An 18405-nucleotide genomic window follows, 5' to 3' on the forward strand; every position below is an offset into this window, starting at 1 on the left:
GATAGTGGACGACTTGGAGGAAACTCAAATTCCCTGGGTGCCTTAGGTTGGAACAAGTGAGACACACAGAGGGAGGCACCAGGAACCAGGAACGAGACACTCACTCACTAGCATTTCTGTTAGTGAGCATCTTGAGGAATTTAGCTCAAGTCAGAAGAGGTGATGGTTAATAATAATAGCAGCTATTGTAATGTTATTGTTTCCTTAAATTTTATTGATCATTTGTTGGTGGAGGTCTCCTAGAGTTTTGCTGTGTTAGAAGCCAAATATGGCAGTAAGTGCTCCCCTCAACATAAGCCACTGGACACTGGAAATTGGAATCCAGAGATCAGAGTGCTGAAGAGTCATTACAGCTCCTCCTCCTCCTCCACCTCCAGCCGTAGAAAGGATCACTTCCAGCAACTTGACCAGGAGGCTGCAAAGCTAAATAGCAAATTAGGCATTTTGTCGCTGTCAGGCTGAGCGGGGAAACTCCCGAAGCATCACTTTTTTCCTCTCTGAGCTACAGGTGAATTTTCTGACTTTGAGAGTTTAAGTTGTCAACCTTGAAATGGAGATAAGCATCTCAACGTCCAAGTGGGAAGAACCTATTTTCTCCAAGAGCAGAACATGTATCACCAACACTTGCTGGAAGTTTTCGGGGGACGGTCTGCTGGCAGTTTAGGCATGGCCACAGCTATCCCACGTCCCTTTACCCCATGCTTCCATAGCCTAAAGGTTAAAGCACAGTTGAAACCTCAACAGAACATACTGACAGCTGAAATAGACGGAAACTACCAATTATAATTGCTTGGAAAGATTGTAGCCTGAGGCCCCCCATTACTACGAGAGTCCGGTGAGGCAACGGAAGCCGGCTACTAGGTGGTTTTGAAGGAGAGCATGGATGCAGGAATCTTGATATAACATCATTTTGCACGTCCAGCTTTATGGGTATGAATTCCGTGGGCCCAGAGTTCTGGAAGACACCTAGTTCTTGACATTTTCTTAGGCCCTCATCCCATCACCAGGGAGCCTGGTTTTTACTTCTTCTGGCTCCTCCCTCTACCAATGGCAAGGATACTCCCCATCTGCAGGGACAATCACAAAATGCCAACAGAGGACAATGCAAATCACATGAATGCCCAGAAGACTCCTTGCCTGGCTTGTGTCAGAGCTTGTTTTTAAGCTTGTGCTTGAAAACAAGTATATGAATACAATATACTATGAAGTGGATCAATTCAGAACCTGCCACATAGAAGCAGCTCCATAAATATTTGCTAAATGAAATAAAGAACCCTTGGATTCAGTAGGAGGGGAAATCTGAAAAAAGTCAAGAACGGAGAAAAGTGTTCACTAAATACATGGGGAGTGAATAAGGAGATGTTTCTGGAACTAGATTACCTGAGCTTAAATCTCAACTCTAGTACTTATATCTCATCAACCTTGGGCACATTTCATAACTTTTCTGTGCCTCAGTTTAATCATCTGTAAAATGGTGATGACGATTTTCAAAAAGCAGTCTTCACAAAATATAAAATCATTATTTTTACATTCATTAATAATGAAATAATAATAAGCCGTTACGATCGGTTCAATGAGCAGCTAAGAAGCGAGGATACTTAGAATTTAATGCAGAGATATTAGGATAAGGTCGTTGGATTAGATATGACCTGAGTAATGCCCAACATATCATAAATCATGGGGTTATGTGTTTCACTCATGATGGATGCCTTGGAAATCTCCTGGATTGAAATCTTCAAATGAACAAACGACCTCCCTAAGTCTGGGAACTTTAATCGAGATGAAGCAATGGGGCAAACTAAGGACATTCCTGGAAAAAAAAATCCGTGGGTAGCCTTTTCACTCTAACACTGAAAGGATGTGTTGTCCACCTTTTTGCCTTCATTCTAACGTTTGGATAATTTTTCTGACAGCACCTCCTTTATTGGGTTATTAGGATCAGAAGTTCGAGGGGATTAAATGAGTTAATATACGATCAGTCCTTGAAACAGTGCCTGGCATTTACGCAGCTGTTAAAGTTATTCTAAGTTATTCTAACTATGAGTTTGCCCCCTTAAGTTAGGTCCTCTGAATAAGGCCCTGGACAGCGCTTAGCGCAAAGCTCCGAAGGTTATCAGTGGCTACAGCGCCTTCCCTTTGCCCGAGAGACTCCCCACTGCTGAATCAGAGGAGCAAGGGATGCCATTATCCATCCTAATTACCGATATTAAAGTTAGCATTTTAGAGGTGGGACTGAAACAGAGCACCAGGGGGTGTGGAGGGTGAGCAGGGAGGGGCCCAACCGAGAGAATCAAAGGGCAAGGCCTCTGCCAGCAGATCCCCGGAGGAGTGTGCAAGGGCGGCTGGCCCACGCTCCGAGGCCCTGGCCCGAGGGCGGTGCGGTCCCCCAAGCCCCTGGCCCGCTGCCCCTCCCACCTGCCCTCCACGCCCCTCACAAGACCCCAAGCTCTGCCCACGGCGCGCATCCCGCCACCCCGCCCCGGCCCAACCCCCGGCGGCCCCGCGCACCCACCTGCGGCTGCAGGCCCGCCCTCCTCTCCTCCTGTGCCGTCACCCCGCGGGGACTCGCAGGAAAGCTCCCGCAGGGACCCCTGGCTGGGCCCGGGAGTAGGGCCGTCCTCTGCCGCCGAGCACCCACTCCCAGCCCCGACTCTGCCTCCACCCGCGGCCCAGGGGCGCCCGCGGCCCACTGTAGGGGCTCACCCCCCCAGCACCCATCCCAGCCCCGACTCTGCCTCCACCCGCGGCCCACGGTAGGGGCTCACCTCCCCAGCACCCACCCCCAGCCCCGACTCTGCCTCCACCCGCGGCCCAGGGGCGCCCGCGGCCCACGGTAGGGGCTCACCTCCCCAGCACCCACCCCCAGCCCCGACTCTGCCTCCACCCGCGGCCCAGGGGCGCCCGCGGCCCACGGTAGGGGCTCACCTCCCCAGCACCCATCCCAGCCCCGACTGTGCCTCCGCCGCGGCTCAGGGGCGCCCGCGGCCCACGGTAGGGGCTCACCTCCCCAGGGCTGGCGCTCAGTTCCCGCACCTTGGGGGGTGTGGGGGCAGGCTTAGCGCCCCTCCTCCCTCCCCCTTCGGGGCGCCTGGCTCCCCGGGCAGCACCAGCACAGATGAGTGTCCGTGGCGTCTGTTTCGCCCTTGGGCCCCCCCAGGGGCTGTGCTCGCGAGGGTGCTGGAACCTAGTAATAGCGACGCGGTGAGAAGGGAGGCCCAGACCTCGAAGAGGAAACCCAGGGGCCCCGGGGCTCTGCGGTGGGGCGCCTGCCTGTGGCCCAAGCCATGAGATCCTGAGATCCAGTCCTGCGTCAGGCTCCCTGCAAGGAGCCTGCTTCTCCCTACGCCTGGGTCTCTGCCTCTCTTTCTGGGTCATTCAGGAATAAATAAATAAAATTTTTAAAAAGAAAATTAAAAGTCCAACCCCTGCAGCCCCAGAGCTGCCCCCCACCCCAACCCAGGGGCTCGGCCACTGCTGCTGCACTTTCCAGGGGCCCAGCAGTGCAAACAGGGTAAAGGAAGACTCACCTCCTGAGAGGAGAGCATCAAGGGCCCTGGGACTGGTTTTCCAGACGTGGAAACAGAATGCACTGGGGAGGGGAGGGGAGAGAGGGGGCGGAGGGGGGCAGGGGTACCCCCTCTGGGTGATGCAGAGTGGGGTTCTGCACCTCTCGTGACACTGAGGACCTGCTCGGATCCCAGGTCAGCTGGAGGGGGGGGTGCTGGCCGCTGTGGGAGCGGGGCACTACCCAGGGGCCGCAGCAGAGGGCCCCGTGACCCCGGTGGCCGTCAGCGGGTAAATGGTCTCCCCTGGGGGCCACACGCCTGGAGCGCCGGCCACTGGCAGCAGACGGGGCCCTGTCACCACACGAGCCTGGCGTCGGGAGGGGTGGGGAGGGGGCTTCTCGGCACGGTTGGTGCCCGGAGCTGGCCGGGCAGGGGCCACCGAGGGCACTTGGACGCCTCATCTCTGGGAGGCGGGGGCTGGGGCTCATCGCGTGTTGGGGGCACAGTGCGGGGCCAGGAGCTGTCGGAGCCGCTCCAGATCTGGAGCTGCCCCTGCTGGCGGCCTCCCGCTGCCCTCCCTGAGCCTCAGCTGCGGCCGGCCCCGTCCGTCCCCGACCCCGTCCGCCCCATCTACCCCCGTCCCCGACCATCCCCATCCCCATCAGTCCCCATTCCCATCTGTCTCCATCCCCAACCCATCAGTCCCTGTCCCCATCCATCCACGTCTGTCCCCGTGTGTCCCCATCCGTCCCTGTCCATCACCTCCTCGTCCATCCCCATAACCGTCCCTTTCCCCGTCCCTGTCTGTCCCAGTCCCCGTCAGTACCCATCTGTCCCCATCCCTGTCCCTGTCCCCGTCTCTCCTAGTCCCGTCCGTCCCTGTCCGTCACCATCCCCATCCATCCCCATCCCCATCCCCATCCCCATCCGTCCCCATCCCCATCCCCATCCATCCCTGTCCCCATCACCGTCTGTCCCAGTCCCCGTCCTTACCTCCTATCCCTATCTGTCCCCGTCCCCGTTCCCATCTGTCCCCTTCCCCATCTGTCCCAGTCTCTGTCCGTCCCTGTCCCCGTCCCTGTCCCCATCCCCATCCATCCCCATCTGTCCCTGTCCCCATCCGTCCCCGTCCCCATCCGTGTCCCCATCTGTCCCTGTCCCCATCCGTCCCCATCCCCGTCCCCATCCGTGTCCCCATCTGTCCCTGTCCCCATCCCGGGAAGTACCAATCAGTGCGGCGCCCCACCCAGGACGGGACGGAGCCTGACCTGCTGGACAAATGACGCGGAGCTGCAGCCTGAGATCCTGGAGAGCGGAAAGCCCTACACGCAACAGCGAGGTTCAGTCCTTTAAAATACACGCTTCCCTCACGTTTTCCAGAGCGCGAGCGTCTCCTACAGGAAAACACTTCTTCTGAGTTTTGGGCCCCGTTAGTGCCCAATCAGCGCCTGGTGACTTGACTAGAAGGTTCTTGAAAATAAGAAAACGGAAGGAGCATCAGCCAAATACGGAGACGACGTGACGGTTCTTACCAGGAGACCTCGGGTGTGAGCCCCGGAAAGGCCTGGGGCGCCGTGTGGTTCTAGGAGCTCTCGCAGCCCAGGAAACCGAAAGCCTGGAGGGTGACTCGCGGCCCAGTCTGGTGTCTCAGGACACGCGCGTGTACGGAGTCCTTCGTGACATTTGTCACTGTCACCCCGCTGCCGAGGGGCGCTGACACACGCGACGTGGAAGAGCAAGCGCTCCCCTCCGTCTGTTTCCCGGAATGCTCTTCCACGACTCTTGTGTGTCCACTACCATTACCATCTCTTCCTTTTGCTGGAAGAAAAAAAAGTCAAGATCCGAAGGGGGGTGCCATTTGGAGCTGTGGGGAGGGAAGTTGGCTTTTCTCCTCTCAGATCCTCTTTTGTTGCTTCTACGCACAGTGTGGACGTGAGGGTCCCTCAGCAGCCCACAGGGATGGGCTGCGAACCCAATCACCTCCTCCTTTACGGAGCCCCCTGCTGCTTGTTCTCGCCTCCAGCGAGGTATTGGCCATGAAGTCTGCTGTCATTGTCATTCGGACTCAGCTCTGACAGAGTTTGAGCCTCGCAGACACTGGTGGGAAGGAAACACATTTGGGGAAAATTGGGAATGGCAGGGAGTGTGGAAAATTGGGGCAGCCAGCTGTGGTGGGGCCGGGGTGGTCGGCGTCGGGGTGCAGGCTTGCCGGCTAGGGGAGGGAGTGGACTCTGCCCCCCGTTGTTCAGCCAACCAGGAGGACACTGTCACCACCCCCCCCAGGTTACAGACGAGGCCTTCGCAGCCCAAGAGGCCCCCCCAGAGATCTGCGACGGATGCACTCTCTAGGTCATGCTGCATCCTGGGAGGAGTGGCCAGGCCTGGCCCTCTGTGCTTAGCAGAAAAAAGGTGCTCCCTTCAGGTGCTGTGCATGAGGACAAGCATGAGAGATGGTGGAGGCGGGCCACCCCGCTGAGTTAGTGGCTCTGGACCCTGGCCTGCGAGTGGGAGGAGAGCAGGGGACAGGCGGGGAGCAAGGACACAGAAGGAGAACCGGGCGGGTGCCGTGGCTCTAGGGCCTCAGCAATAACTTTCACGAGCAGTGTCCCCAACCTCTGGTTCCCTCACCCACCCACAGTCATTCATTCATTCAGAAAGAATGCCGGAGAGCACACACCCAGGAGTCGTGGGGAAGGGGGAAGGGACGGAGGGAGCGGGAGAATCCTAAGCAGGCTCCACCCTCAGCGCGGAGCCCGACGTGTTCCATCTCAGGACCCTGAGATCATGACTTAAAGACAAGACCAAGAAGCAGCCGATCAACCGGCGGAACCATCAGACACCCCCGTGAGTCACTATTTTTATTAAGTCAACATATGAGTCCCATTGGGATTCAAGACAATGTCGGCCGCACAGACACATCTCGGGCTTGGCCAGGCTCCCCCCTGAGCCGTCGGTGGGGACCGGCAGGCTGCGCACACCCAGGAGCACCTACGCTCTCTTCCATCACATAGCCAGCACCTGCCCTGGGCTCCCAGCCCACCCCAACTCCCCACAGGAGGTGACCTCGTGGGGTCCAGGGCACATGGGAAGTGAGCCTGTACCTCCTGGAAGAAGCCACCCCAGGGCCACCTAGGGGTGGCTGGGACAGGCTGGAGCAGGGTGCACGTGTGAGTGCTAGGGAGTGTGTGTCCTTGCTCGGCCCCCCAGGCACCCCCGAATCTCCCCTGAACGCCCCAGGGGCCCAGCTGCAGGGGTGGATTCAAGCTCTGTGGAGCCTACAATTTACACGATGGCGGTGGGGGGCTCTCATTAAGAAGAAATACAATATCATGAATAGCAATTTGTTTGCAAATAAGTATTTATTGAGCATGAGAAACAAAATTACAAATGTCAAGTGTAAACATCTGACCACACCGGAAATGTCACAAAACCTAGAAACAGATATTTATTCGTTAACAGCCTGACACCTCCTGCATTTTCTCGGCTGCTGTTGGATCCCTTTTTCCAATGACAACGACATTGTAATAGCATTTTCTGTGCAGAGGAAGGAAGATGATTCAGTTGTAACCTTTCCTTTCTAGCTGAAAACTTCAACTTATTGGCAGTGTCTTACATTTTTGTTTTGTTTTGTGTTTAGAATTGCCAAATGTGGGGAAACATCCATTCAGTTTCTTTCCTGTGTGAGCCGCAGGATTTAAGGTCATTTCGAGGCTTCTTGGGCAGTGGCTAATCCTAAATATCCTTTGACTATAACATTCATTAACCCGGGAACCTACATCCTGTCATGGTGGTGCCTACGTTTCCTGTTTTCTTCATCAGTGTCCATATTTTACGTCGAATAGGCAAGAAATGAAAACCTTTACAATGTGCCTGAGAAATCGCACCAACAATTTACTCCTCTTCGTTAACTGAATTATCAAATAATCCAAGTATCCGCCCATCACTTCTGTTTAGAGTTCATCCTGCAGGATATTTCTACACAGGACATGTATGGGCTCAATAAGTACGCGGGGACGCGGCCGAGCGCAGATCGCTGAGCCTCACGGAACCTGAAGTTAACAAATCCCCGGAGCTCCTTCCCTTGGCTGCTGCCCGTAGCGTCCGCAGCCGCCGCAGCTGCCCCGGACACAGGGCAATTGTGGGGGAGACACCCCGGGGACGGACGGCGGTCTCCACTGGCCGCCTTGCAGCTGGTGCTCTGCAAATTCAACTCAGACATAGGAGCCTGTGAACATGGGTCCACCTCCCAGGTCTTGGATGTGCCCTGTCTGGGGGGGCACATACGGTGGAGGAGACAGTCTTGGGCAAGGCATCACCTGGGCTGCACAGACAGCCCAGGGTGGGGGGACCCCTCCTGAAACAAGGCCCCTTGCTCAGCGGCCACTGACAGGTGGAGGGCCCGTCTGGGCGGAGCTGGGGTGCACACACCAACCCTGGAGGGTCCTTCTCCCAACCAGCAGAATGTGACGCCGAGCCGAGCCTCCTTCTACAATTCCAAACGCCTGCGTCTCACAGGAAGACACGGGGACCCAGTCTCAGAGCTTGGCCCACAGCCTCCCTGCCACCGGCCCTCCTGCCCTCTTCCTCGGTCCATTTTTCCCTTCACTTTCCCACTCTGCTTCTCCGTCTGCGTCCAAGAAGAGAAGGTAACTAAGTTTGTGACTGGTGCTTGCACAATCACTTTCTGTCCTTCTGTGTGTATAAAGGTCCAAAACCCAACTATGTCCTTTGTACCTCAGCTTCACTGTCACCTCCTGGGAAAGGTCTTCCTGAACCCACCAGTGTAGGCCGGGCCCTCTCTCCCTAATCACCCTTCACACTGCTCAGTCCTTGAGCGTATCACTATTTGAAATCATCGAGCTTACTCATTTGTTTAGCTGCTCTTTGTTCCTGTACTTCCACCCACCTCGCATGTTCACCAGTGTCCCAGCTCCTCAGTGGTGCTCAGCACAGCAGAGGCCAAGGGGTATTTGTTGAATGAACATATCACATGGCCCCGGCCCTCATCATAATAGTTTGGGTGTTTGGGGGATGCCTGGGGGGGCTCAGCGGCAGAGCCTTGGGCTCAGGGTGTGACCTCAGGGTCCTGGGATCGAGTCCCACGTTGGGCTCCTACATGGAGCCTGCTTCTCCCCCTGCCTGTGTCTCTGCCTCTCTCTCTGTGTGTCTCTCATGAATAAATAAATAAAATCTTTTTTTTTTTTTTTAAAGAGTTTGGGTGTTTTGTAAAGCTGCATCAAAGGACCCGGTTTAACATGAGGCGGCGGGTGATAATGACAGAGCTACAAGCACTGAGTCTTATACGAGCCCTGGGAGGTGACTGGGAGGTGACTGGAGCAGGGATTATGGTCTTCATTTTACAAATGAGGAGCTAAAGGGTTGACTTCCCCCAAATGCATACAATTGAATGGAACCCACGTTGGGTGCAGAACCCTGGGTTTTTGACCCTATTCCTGTGTTTTATCCACCATATCAGGCCACCCACCTGCCATTGACACGTGGTAAAGATGTTTAATTCTTTTTATATAAGGATCACGGCATTGCCTTGCTACCAGCTGGAATTGTACCTGGAGTTGCAGGAGGAATTGATGAGAGTAGTGGATTTGTGCTCAAAAAGAAAGAGCAGCTGTCCCTCACTGTCCTCATCCAAACCCATAACGACCTTTGGTGTGGATCCTATGTCGTAGTCTCATCTCATTGAGATTCAAATTGGTGACTTTGCTGCACAACACGATAGAAGTCACAGATAGACTTCAAACTCAGATTTACCCCCCACAAATGACTCTCACACACAGAGCCCTCTGAGATGAAAAGCCTACATCTACCAGCCGACCGGCTCAGTTGGGAATTAAGTATATGGTTATCAAATACAATAAAATTATTTGATGAAAGCTTGGCTGACATAGGATCTCCATCAAATTAAGAATTAAGTATTTTATCACCCATGGATCTAGCTTCAAAAAAATACAAAGTGGTCCCAACCTGTGGTGTGATTGGCTTCCTTGTGAATTACCATTGTTAACTGGAAGTCAGAGGTAGAGCTCATATCGCCTACCGACACACGCTCTCCTAGAGAAGGGGGCTTCCGTCGGAAAACCAGCTTCTGGTCAACGGGTTGTGTATTTTTTGAACAAGAACTTTTTGGGCTCCAGCCCAGGATTCTCCCAAGAATCTTGACTATGAAGGTAGGGACTACAGTGAGATAAAAGAAGCAAATTGACCTCCAAGTCATGCACATACCACCCTGGGCCCTCCACTGGTGCCCAGCAACACGCCTGATCTCCTAGTCAACAAATGCAGCTTGACGGTGAAGGGAGACCGGAAATGTGTGATGAGGCTACATCAAAAAGGAGCATAATGTTTATCCTGATTTTATCCAGTATTTCTTAATTCAAATTATAGTTAAAATACTGAAATTCTCCACTTTGAACCACTCAATTCTCTAAGAAGGTTGCACATATTTGGGTTTCTGTTAAATTCATTAATGAACAGCAAATGGCGCTGACACACTGTTATCAGCGATCTGAAATGTTAACTCATATTTAAATTATTTTAAAGCAAGTTACGGAATTGAGATCAAATACATAAACTGGAAATTGAAGATAGGATTCCTGTCATTGATCTGTGCTCACTCACGCCTCTACTCTTGCAGTTTAAAAAAGGGGGTGGGGGGGCTACAAGTAAGAGTTAGGTTAGATCACCGAGCCATCCAGGTAGGGTACAATTTGTGTTATTCATTAATAAATACTTTTGGCCTAAAAGGTTTTGGAGCTTTGTGCCTTTTGCAGTGAAAGTTGTACAATTGTGACTGCGTCCACGTGTACCCACCAACGTGGGCTTTCCTCTCCTTTCTCAGCGTACAACCAGATTAACACCTCTTCCGTGTGAGAGTGGTTACGTAACCAAGTTCTTGTCAGTGGACCTGAGTAGAAGGAGGAGTGCCGCTGACAGCCTCCAGCGTCCGGTCCTTGTTCTCCCACCATCCGCTGGTCGAGTGGTGAGGTCTGTGAAGGTCTACAGCAGAGAAGAGCCGCGGGATGAAGGGGGAGTGGGTCATCAGGAGACCACATGGAGCAGAGCCCCAACCCTCCTTCTGACCTGCATCCAACAGTGTTGTGAGCAAGAAGTGAAATTTTCTGTGTTCAGCCACTACGGATGTGGGATGTGTTGCTAATGCAGTTAGCCCACGCCGGCTCCCACTGACCGCAACGTGCTACGGACATGCAGAAGGAAAGTTCTGCCATGAAGTGGGATCCACTGGAGGCTTGGGTATAGACCTGACGCATGCTCAGCTTTGAGAAGACGTAAGGCCTAAGCATAGAGCACGTTAGATGGAGCTGGTTGCTCTGGGACAAGCTGGGCCCAGACAGTAGGCCTAGAACCCGGATTTGAACCAAGGGAAGTCGTTGGCATTAAACAGAGGGCTAGGATTCATCCTCCCGGAAACTGGGGCTTTGCAGTGAGAATCCCAAGCTGGAGTCCAGGACAGGAAGCTGGGTCGCTGGGGGAGTAGGACTTGGGAGGAAACTCAGCCAAAGTCAATCTTGAGAGAAATCTAATCCTTCTCTGAAAGATGCTAATATAATAAGGGTTCCAGACACAGGAGCCTTGTATCAGGCTCCCGAGGCTTTAGTCGCAGAGCAATTCTTAAGCAGGCGTGTTTTCCTTGCAAGCTTTTGTATTTCAGTAAAAGAATCAGAAAGATTTTGAAGTAGGAATGGGAGATGGAACAAGATAAAGGGTCAGTTTCTTGTCTTGTTGGGTCTTGAGTTCAATAACAACTGTTTACCCTCAGGGCCGGAAAAGACAGGAAGAGACTGTAGGTCTGTAACTAAGCAAAACGACAGAGCTTCCGACTCGCTCGCCTTTGAAAAGTGCCGAGGACGCCAAATATGTTGTCTTTTTGTGCCACATATTTTATCTCTTTGTTTTAAATTAGCTATTCATTCACTAGACAAATACTGAGCCCTGATCCCGTGTCCCCAAATCTGCCAGAATCTGAGCGAATGCAGAAGAATTGTCAGGATGAATCGCTGCCCCCATCGTTAGGAAGATTCTCTAATTCACTTAGTGAATGTCTGAAGCCCCTCATCAGCCTTCCGGATGACTAAGAAGTTCAGTCTATGGGGTGAGTCGAGGAAGAATTATGCAATTGTACAAAACAAAACTCCACAAACCTCACCACAAACTCAGCTGGGCAAAAACTAAAACTTTTAATATTTTTTACTCCTCTCTTTAATTTATACATTAAGTCCCCTTTCAGCCGGTGAGACATGCACTGAAATCTCAGCAAATCATTATTTCATATAAGGTCAGGGCACAAGGGCGGGTGGTGCCAGGGGGTCCAGTGCAACGTTAGGGCTCGCGTGGAGCATCTGGGTCTCCACCAGCACACCCGGTGCTGGTTTCCACCGACGTGATCACCATCCATCTGTCCTGGTGCAAAGTCTCCTCCAGCCCGGGATCCCTTCGCACTGGGTCTGGGCCTTTCTTGATTTCCTGAGAAATATTTGGCTACTCCCAATATGCACCACGGCATGAAAACTCTCAGGGGCCATCCGGTGCCTCTGTATCCCCAGGTCATGGCAGAACTCGGGAGCGGGACAATTCTAGGGCTCCCTCTGGGTGCAGGAGGGCCCGGCACTCTGCAGAACCATCACTGGTGCCATGCGGCCGTTGGTTCCCTGTAGTCGTCCTGCATCCTGGGATCCGGGGTCCCTGTTAGCTCTTGGGTCTCACCTCACTTTTAGAAAAGATGCCATCCCCCACCCCCCAAGTACTCCTTGCTTCTCCCCCACCTCTTCTCCTCCACCCAGGCTGGGAAAGCTTTATCTTTCTCCCAGAAACTTTGCTCTTGCTTTTCATTTTCCTGGCTTTTTTCTGGCCTTTGGTTTTGGAGACTCAAAAGTCAAAAGAGGCTCCTCTTTCTCTGCTTCCGGCTCACACTTCCTTTCCCTAAGTCAGTAATCCACAAACAGCTTTCCTTGATTGGGGGTAGGACAGCAAACAAGTCAAGATGTAACTATAAAATTCACTGCAAACTTGTGCCAGGTACACACACGCAGCCTCCTAACAGCATGGCCATGACGGCCATCTGGACTCTGAACACCCCGCTTCCACAGCGCAGGGACACAACCTGCACCCCAGATGCCTGTGCCAGACACTTTGCCTCATCCCAGGCCGTAGTCTTGTATTTGGTTTTACTGTGTTTTGCGTTATTTGCCGACACTGTTCTCCATTCCGCTTCAGTCCGTGTCGGGTCTTAACCCGGCGGGTTGGCCAGGCCAGCCATCGTCTGGGCTCTTGGTAACTGCAGAGAATTCCGCGTCTCCACAAGACTAAAATGTTCTGACTTTACAGTTTAGGCTCTGAACGTTAGAGTCTTGAACAACCGCGTTTCTGCAGCACGCAGCTAGCTGCAGTCCGGGTCTACACTGCACAGATAGGGGCGAGTGCAGAAGCTGGAGGCCCGAGTCTCCTCCAAAACGGATTTTGTGGAACAATTGCACCAAAATGTGCCACCTCCCAGCGCGACTGCGGCACGGCAGGCGCTGGCAGTGGCATCCTGGCAGGTGGGACCTGCGTGGCAGCGGAAGGTGCTCTGTTTAGAGGCAGTTGGCAAGGCCGCCTCCTCCTGCCTGCGCTCCCCTGCAGTCGCCCACTCCCTGGTCGGCTGTCAGGGCGCCCTGAGGGCGGCGGAAGTCCTGTCACTTCACTGTTTGAAGCCCAGCCGTGTGTGCACAAGCCCAGTCGTGTGTGCACAAGCACTCTCATGTGTGCACAAACCCAGCTGTGTGTGCATAAGCATTCTTGTGTGCAGAAGCCTCGCCGTGTGTGCACAAGCCCAGACATGTGTGCACACTCTTGTGTGTGCCTAAGCCCAGCCATGTGTGCAGAAGCACTCTCGTGTGTGCACAAGCCCAGCCGTGTGTGCAGAAGCAGTCTCGTGTGTGCAGAAGCCCAGCCATGTGCCACACTCTGGGCTGGGGCAGGGGAGGTCGAAGTCCCCGAGCGAGGCCCGATGAGGCGGGACAGTTACCAGCCAGGGAAGGTCGGGGAGGGGGGGGGGGGGCCCACCGCGGCGACCTCAGGGCGGCGACACGTGGATGCACTGTGAGCTGGGGCGCGGGGAGAAGAGCGGCTCCCGGCCCCGAGGCCCTGCTGGCGGGTGCAGAAGGTCGACGGACCCTCCAAGAACCATAAACACCTGAGTGTGGAAAGACACTGCCCAACGCGGCCGTGCAAAAGCCCCGCTGTCCCAGCTATTCTGAAAGAAATGGGGGGGCCGGGAGCCCAGGGGTGCAGCGCCTGCCTCTGGCCCTGCAGGAGCCTGCTGCTCCCTCGCCTGGGTCTCGGCCTCCCTCTCTGGGTCTCTCAGGAGTAAGTAAATAACATCTTAAAAAAAAAAAAACCCTACCCCTCGCCCACCAGAGCTTTGAGGGGGAATCGCATGGCCTGCGGCCTAACGGGCGTCCTGCAAAGTCCTCCGGGGGGACTAATAGCTCCCACCCCGTCCAGCGCCCTGGGAGCCCCCGCCCGGTCACCCCGGGCCTGGAGACCACGCCGCAGTGCTGGGGGCGCTCCCAGAAGCCTCAGGTACTGGGCCTGGGCAGAGGCTCCCGGGGCTCTGGGACTGCTCACACCCCCCCAGTCACACACCCACTGGGTCACACCCACACTGGGGTCACACTTGCACTGGGTCACAGTACACACGGGGTCACACCCACACTGGGGTCACACCTGCCCTGGGTCACAATGCACACAGGGTCACAGTGCATATGGGGTCACGCACCCACTGGGTCACAGTGTGCATGGGGTCACACCCACTGGGCCACAGTGTGCACAGGGTCACACCTGCACTGGGTCACACCTACTGGGTCACAGTGCACCTGGGGTCACACCCACTGGGTCACACCCACCCTGGGTCACACCTGCACTGGGTCACAGTGCACACAGGGTCACACCCACACTGGATCACAGTGCACACGGGGTCACACCTGCACTGGGTCACACCTGCACTGGGTCACAGTGCACACAGGGTCACACTCACACTGGGGTCACACCTGCACTGGGTCACAGTGCACACAGAGTCACACCTGCACTGGGTCACATTGTGCAAGGGGGTCACACCTGCACTAGGTCACACCTGCACTGGGTCACAGTGCACACAGGGTCACACCCGCCCTGGGTCACAGTGCACCCAGGGTCACACCCACTGGGTCACAGCCACCCTGGGTCACAGGCACTGGGTCCTGCCCCAGGGCTGCCCTTCCCCGCCTCCCCTCCGGCAGGAACCTGGGAGGGCCTGCGGCCAGGGGCGCGGGATCGGTGACTCAACACTGACCTCCACTGGCCGCCCGTGGAAGCCTGAGCCCCTCTAGCCCAGACCGGGGACACGGAGCCGCCGCCAGCCCTGGGCCTGAGACAGGGGCCCTTCCCGGGGACGAAGCCGGGCAGGATGGCAGGCCCCGCCGGCCCAGGGGGATGTGTGCGGATTCAGGGCCCCCCTGGCCAGCGCCGGGCTCTGGGGCTGCAGACCTTGGGAGGCTGCCCAAACCCAGACAGGACGTGCCACCGCTTTGCCCACACCAGGTTTGGGGGCTCGAGGTGGGGTTCACAGGGATGTGGGACATGCAGGCCTCAATTGCCAATGGATGTATTTTTTTTCCTTACAAATGCCTTAAACTCAGATTGGCCACCGTAACCCCATTTTCCATTGGTGTGATGACCTCACCTGCGAAGCCAAGTCGCGCCGGGTGCGGTGTCGCAGGTGCGTGGGTGTCTGCGGGAGGTGGAAGGAAGCTGGGCTTGGACCAGTGCCACCGAGGGCGGGCGGTGACCTCCTCGCGGGAAGGGGGCCTCTGCACCCTGAAAACAGTGCAAGCTCATCGCCTTTCCTGGAAATACATCAGGAAATATTTACTGTAAACCCTTCAAGTCCAGAACGTTCCTTCAGAAATGTGGGTGCTTGCTGGCGACTGGGAAGCCCGGCTGGGGCAGCTCCCCACTCAGAAGCTCCCAGTAAGGGCAGGGGACCAAGTGGCGGAGGAGACTCTGACTCGGAAGCACCTGCCATTTGGTCCCGCTGAACAGAAGGGTCTGCGTAAACAGGACAGCAGGTGTTCGGGACTGTTGAGAAAACCAGAGCCAAAAAATGTAACTGTCAGAGACTAAACTGTGTCACTCGGGTTAGGGCCTGCGTTTGGGGACAGGATGTCGCCTTAAAACTGCTATGTTGAGGTGAGTGTTAACCAAAAATTTGAAAACATCCACTTGCAGTAGACACACAAAATTGAGTGGGCTGGCTTCAGTGAATATTCTGATTGCTTCAATTCCTTTTAATAGATTTAAATATTTTATATAAAGGTTCAATAGGAAATACATATTAGTGGTACAAAATTAAAAGCCATAAAAGAATATACAATAAAAGGTAACTCTTGGGGCGGTTGGGCACCTGCCTTCAGCTCAGGGAACGACTCCAAGGTCCTGGGATCGAGTCCTGCATCGGGCTCCCTGCAGGGAGCCTGCTTCTCCCTCTGCCTGCGGCTCTGCCTCTCTCTCTGGGTCTCTCATGAACAAATAAATAAAATATTTTTTTTCTTTTTTTAAAAAAAGGTAACTCACCTTTTTTTTTAAAGCGCTTAAAAAATATTTTATTTATTTATTCATGAGAATACACAGAGAGAGAGAGGCAGAGAGAGAGGGGCAGAGACACAGGCAGAGGGAGAAGCAGGCTCCACGCGGGGAGCCCGACGCGGGACTCCCGACCACGTAAGCGCACAGCTGGAACGGCTCCCATGTGATTCCAGGAAACCCTTCCTCCTTAGTTTTGACAGCACAGTGTTTCATTTATAATATTCCATGATGTGTTTAACCTGTGCGCTACATTTATAAACAATATCTCAATAAATCATTGGTACATAAACATCTTTTCACATTTGCAAGTCCATCTGTAGGAAAAGATCCTGGAATTGGAGTCGATAGGCCAAAGGTACATGCACTGGTCACCTCGATACCTATGGTCAAACCTCCCTCCACTGAGATTGCACCGACTTACCCTCTTACCGTCAACCTGTAACAACGTGCAACATGGCTGATTCTCCTCTTCTTCATGGACCCAGCATGTTACAAAATTTACTGATCTTTGCCAATCTGAGACGAAATGGAATATTATTCTATTTATTTTTTTTAAGTGATCTCTACACCCAACATGAGGCTCGATCTTACAACCCTGAGATCAAGTAAGTCACACGCTTTACTGAGCCATCCAGGGGCCGTTGGACTATTATTTTCTAACAGTATTTTAACTTGAAATTCTCTCATTTTTAGTGAATTAATAGTGTTCCGTCCTTTTAAAAATTAAGTTGTTAGACTTTTTCTTACAGATTCATGAGAATTCTTTTTTTTTTTTTTTAAGGTTTTATGTATTTATTCATGAGAGACACACAGAGGGAGGCAGAGACACAGGCAGAGGGGGAAGCAGGCTCCGTGCAGGGAGTCCAATGCCAGACTTGATCCCAGGACCCAAGGCAGAGGCTCAACCCCTGAGCCCCCCAGACGCCCTGAGATCTCTTTCTATGTTAAGATTTTCTATGTGAAAAAAAAGAAAAAAAAAGATTTTCCATGTGGAGGAAATTAACTCACTACGATGCTGACAAATATGATAGCCGACAGCTACATGTGACTCTTGAGCACCTGATGTGGCTCATTGACTACGAAGTACAATAGGTTATAAAATACACATCAGATATATCAGTATAAAAATAAAAAGATTAGAAATTATCTCATTTATAATATTTTATTATAGACTATTGAATGAAAATACTTTGGAAAAATCAAGTTAAATGTAATAAATTATGAAAATTACTTTCACCCATTTCTTTTTACTTTTTTGACATAACTACTAGAAAACTTAGACTCACAAAGGTATTCTGTGTTGTATCTCGATTGGAAAGCACTAATTAGGAGTTGCAAAGTTTTGCCGAGTTCTACTTTCAAAGTTGTCAGATTTATCAGTCTGGTATGGCTTCTGAGTTTTGTGATACACTTTGAAAGATCTCCTCCGCTGTGGTACTTTTGTAAAAACTTTCTCATGGAGTGTCCTAGCATTTTTAATAATGTTAATCAATAATAATTTAAATAATATTTTTATTATTTACACAGAAATCTTTGATTCATGAGAAAATTATTCTGATGCAAGGTGTGAAGTCATAATCCAATATTACTTTTGTACAGAAGACAATGCAGCAGGATAACTGAATCAGAATAAGTGAAATGCCGCACTTACCATATCCTTTATATGGTAGCATCTGGTAGGACTAGTACTGCATGTCTTCTCTTTTTCTTTTTTCTGAATTTTCCTGGTTATTCTTGCTTGTTTATTTTCCTATATGAACTTTAGAGTCATATGTAGATTTCAAATTCCATTGTTATAGTAACTGTATTAAATGTTTACATTAATTTGGAGAGAGATGAAAGCTGCACGATATTGACTTTCCCTTGCCAAGAATTTTGTATGTCTTCACATTCAGGCTAGAGCTTTTTTGTGTTCATGAATAGCACAGTGAAAGTTTCTTCATATAGATCTTCCACATCCTATAAACTTATTTCTAAATATTTTCTAGTCATATTGCTATTATAAGGAAAGTTTTTATTCTATTAATACTTATTTTATTTTAACATATGAAGGATAATGATTTTATCTATTAATTTTGTAATCAGGGGCCTAACTACATTCCACTATTTTTTGTTAATAGTTTTCAGGGGGGTTGCTTTCTATTGTAATTCAATACTAAATATCATAATCTACAAACAAGTATGATTTGTCTCTTTCTTTTCTAAATTGTATACATTTTCTTTCTTTCTTTTATGTAATTGAATTGGCCAGAATCTCCAGGTT

This window comes from Vulpes lagopus, chromosome 16, assembly GCF_018345385.1.
Source record: "Vulpes lagopus strain Blue_001 chromosome 16, ASM1834538v1, whole genome shotgun sequence".
Classification (NCBI taxonomy): Eukaryota; Metazoa; Chordata; class Mammalia; order Carnivora; family Canidae; genus Vulpes; species Vulpes lagopus.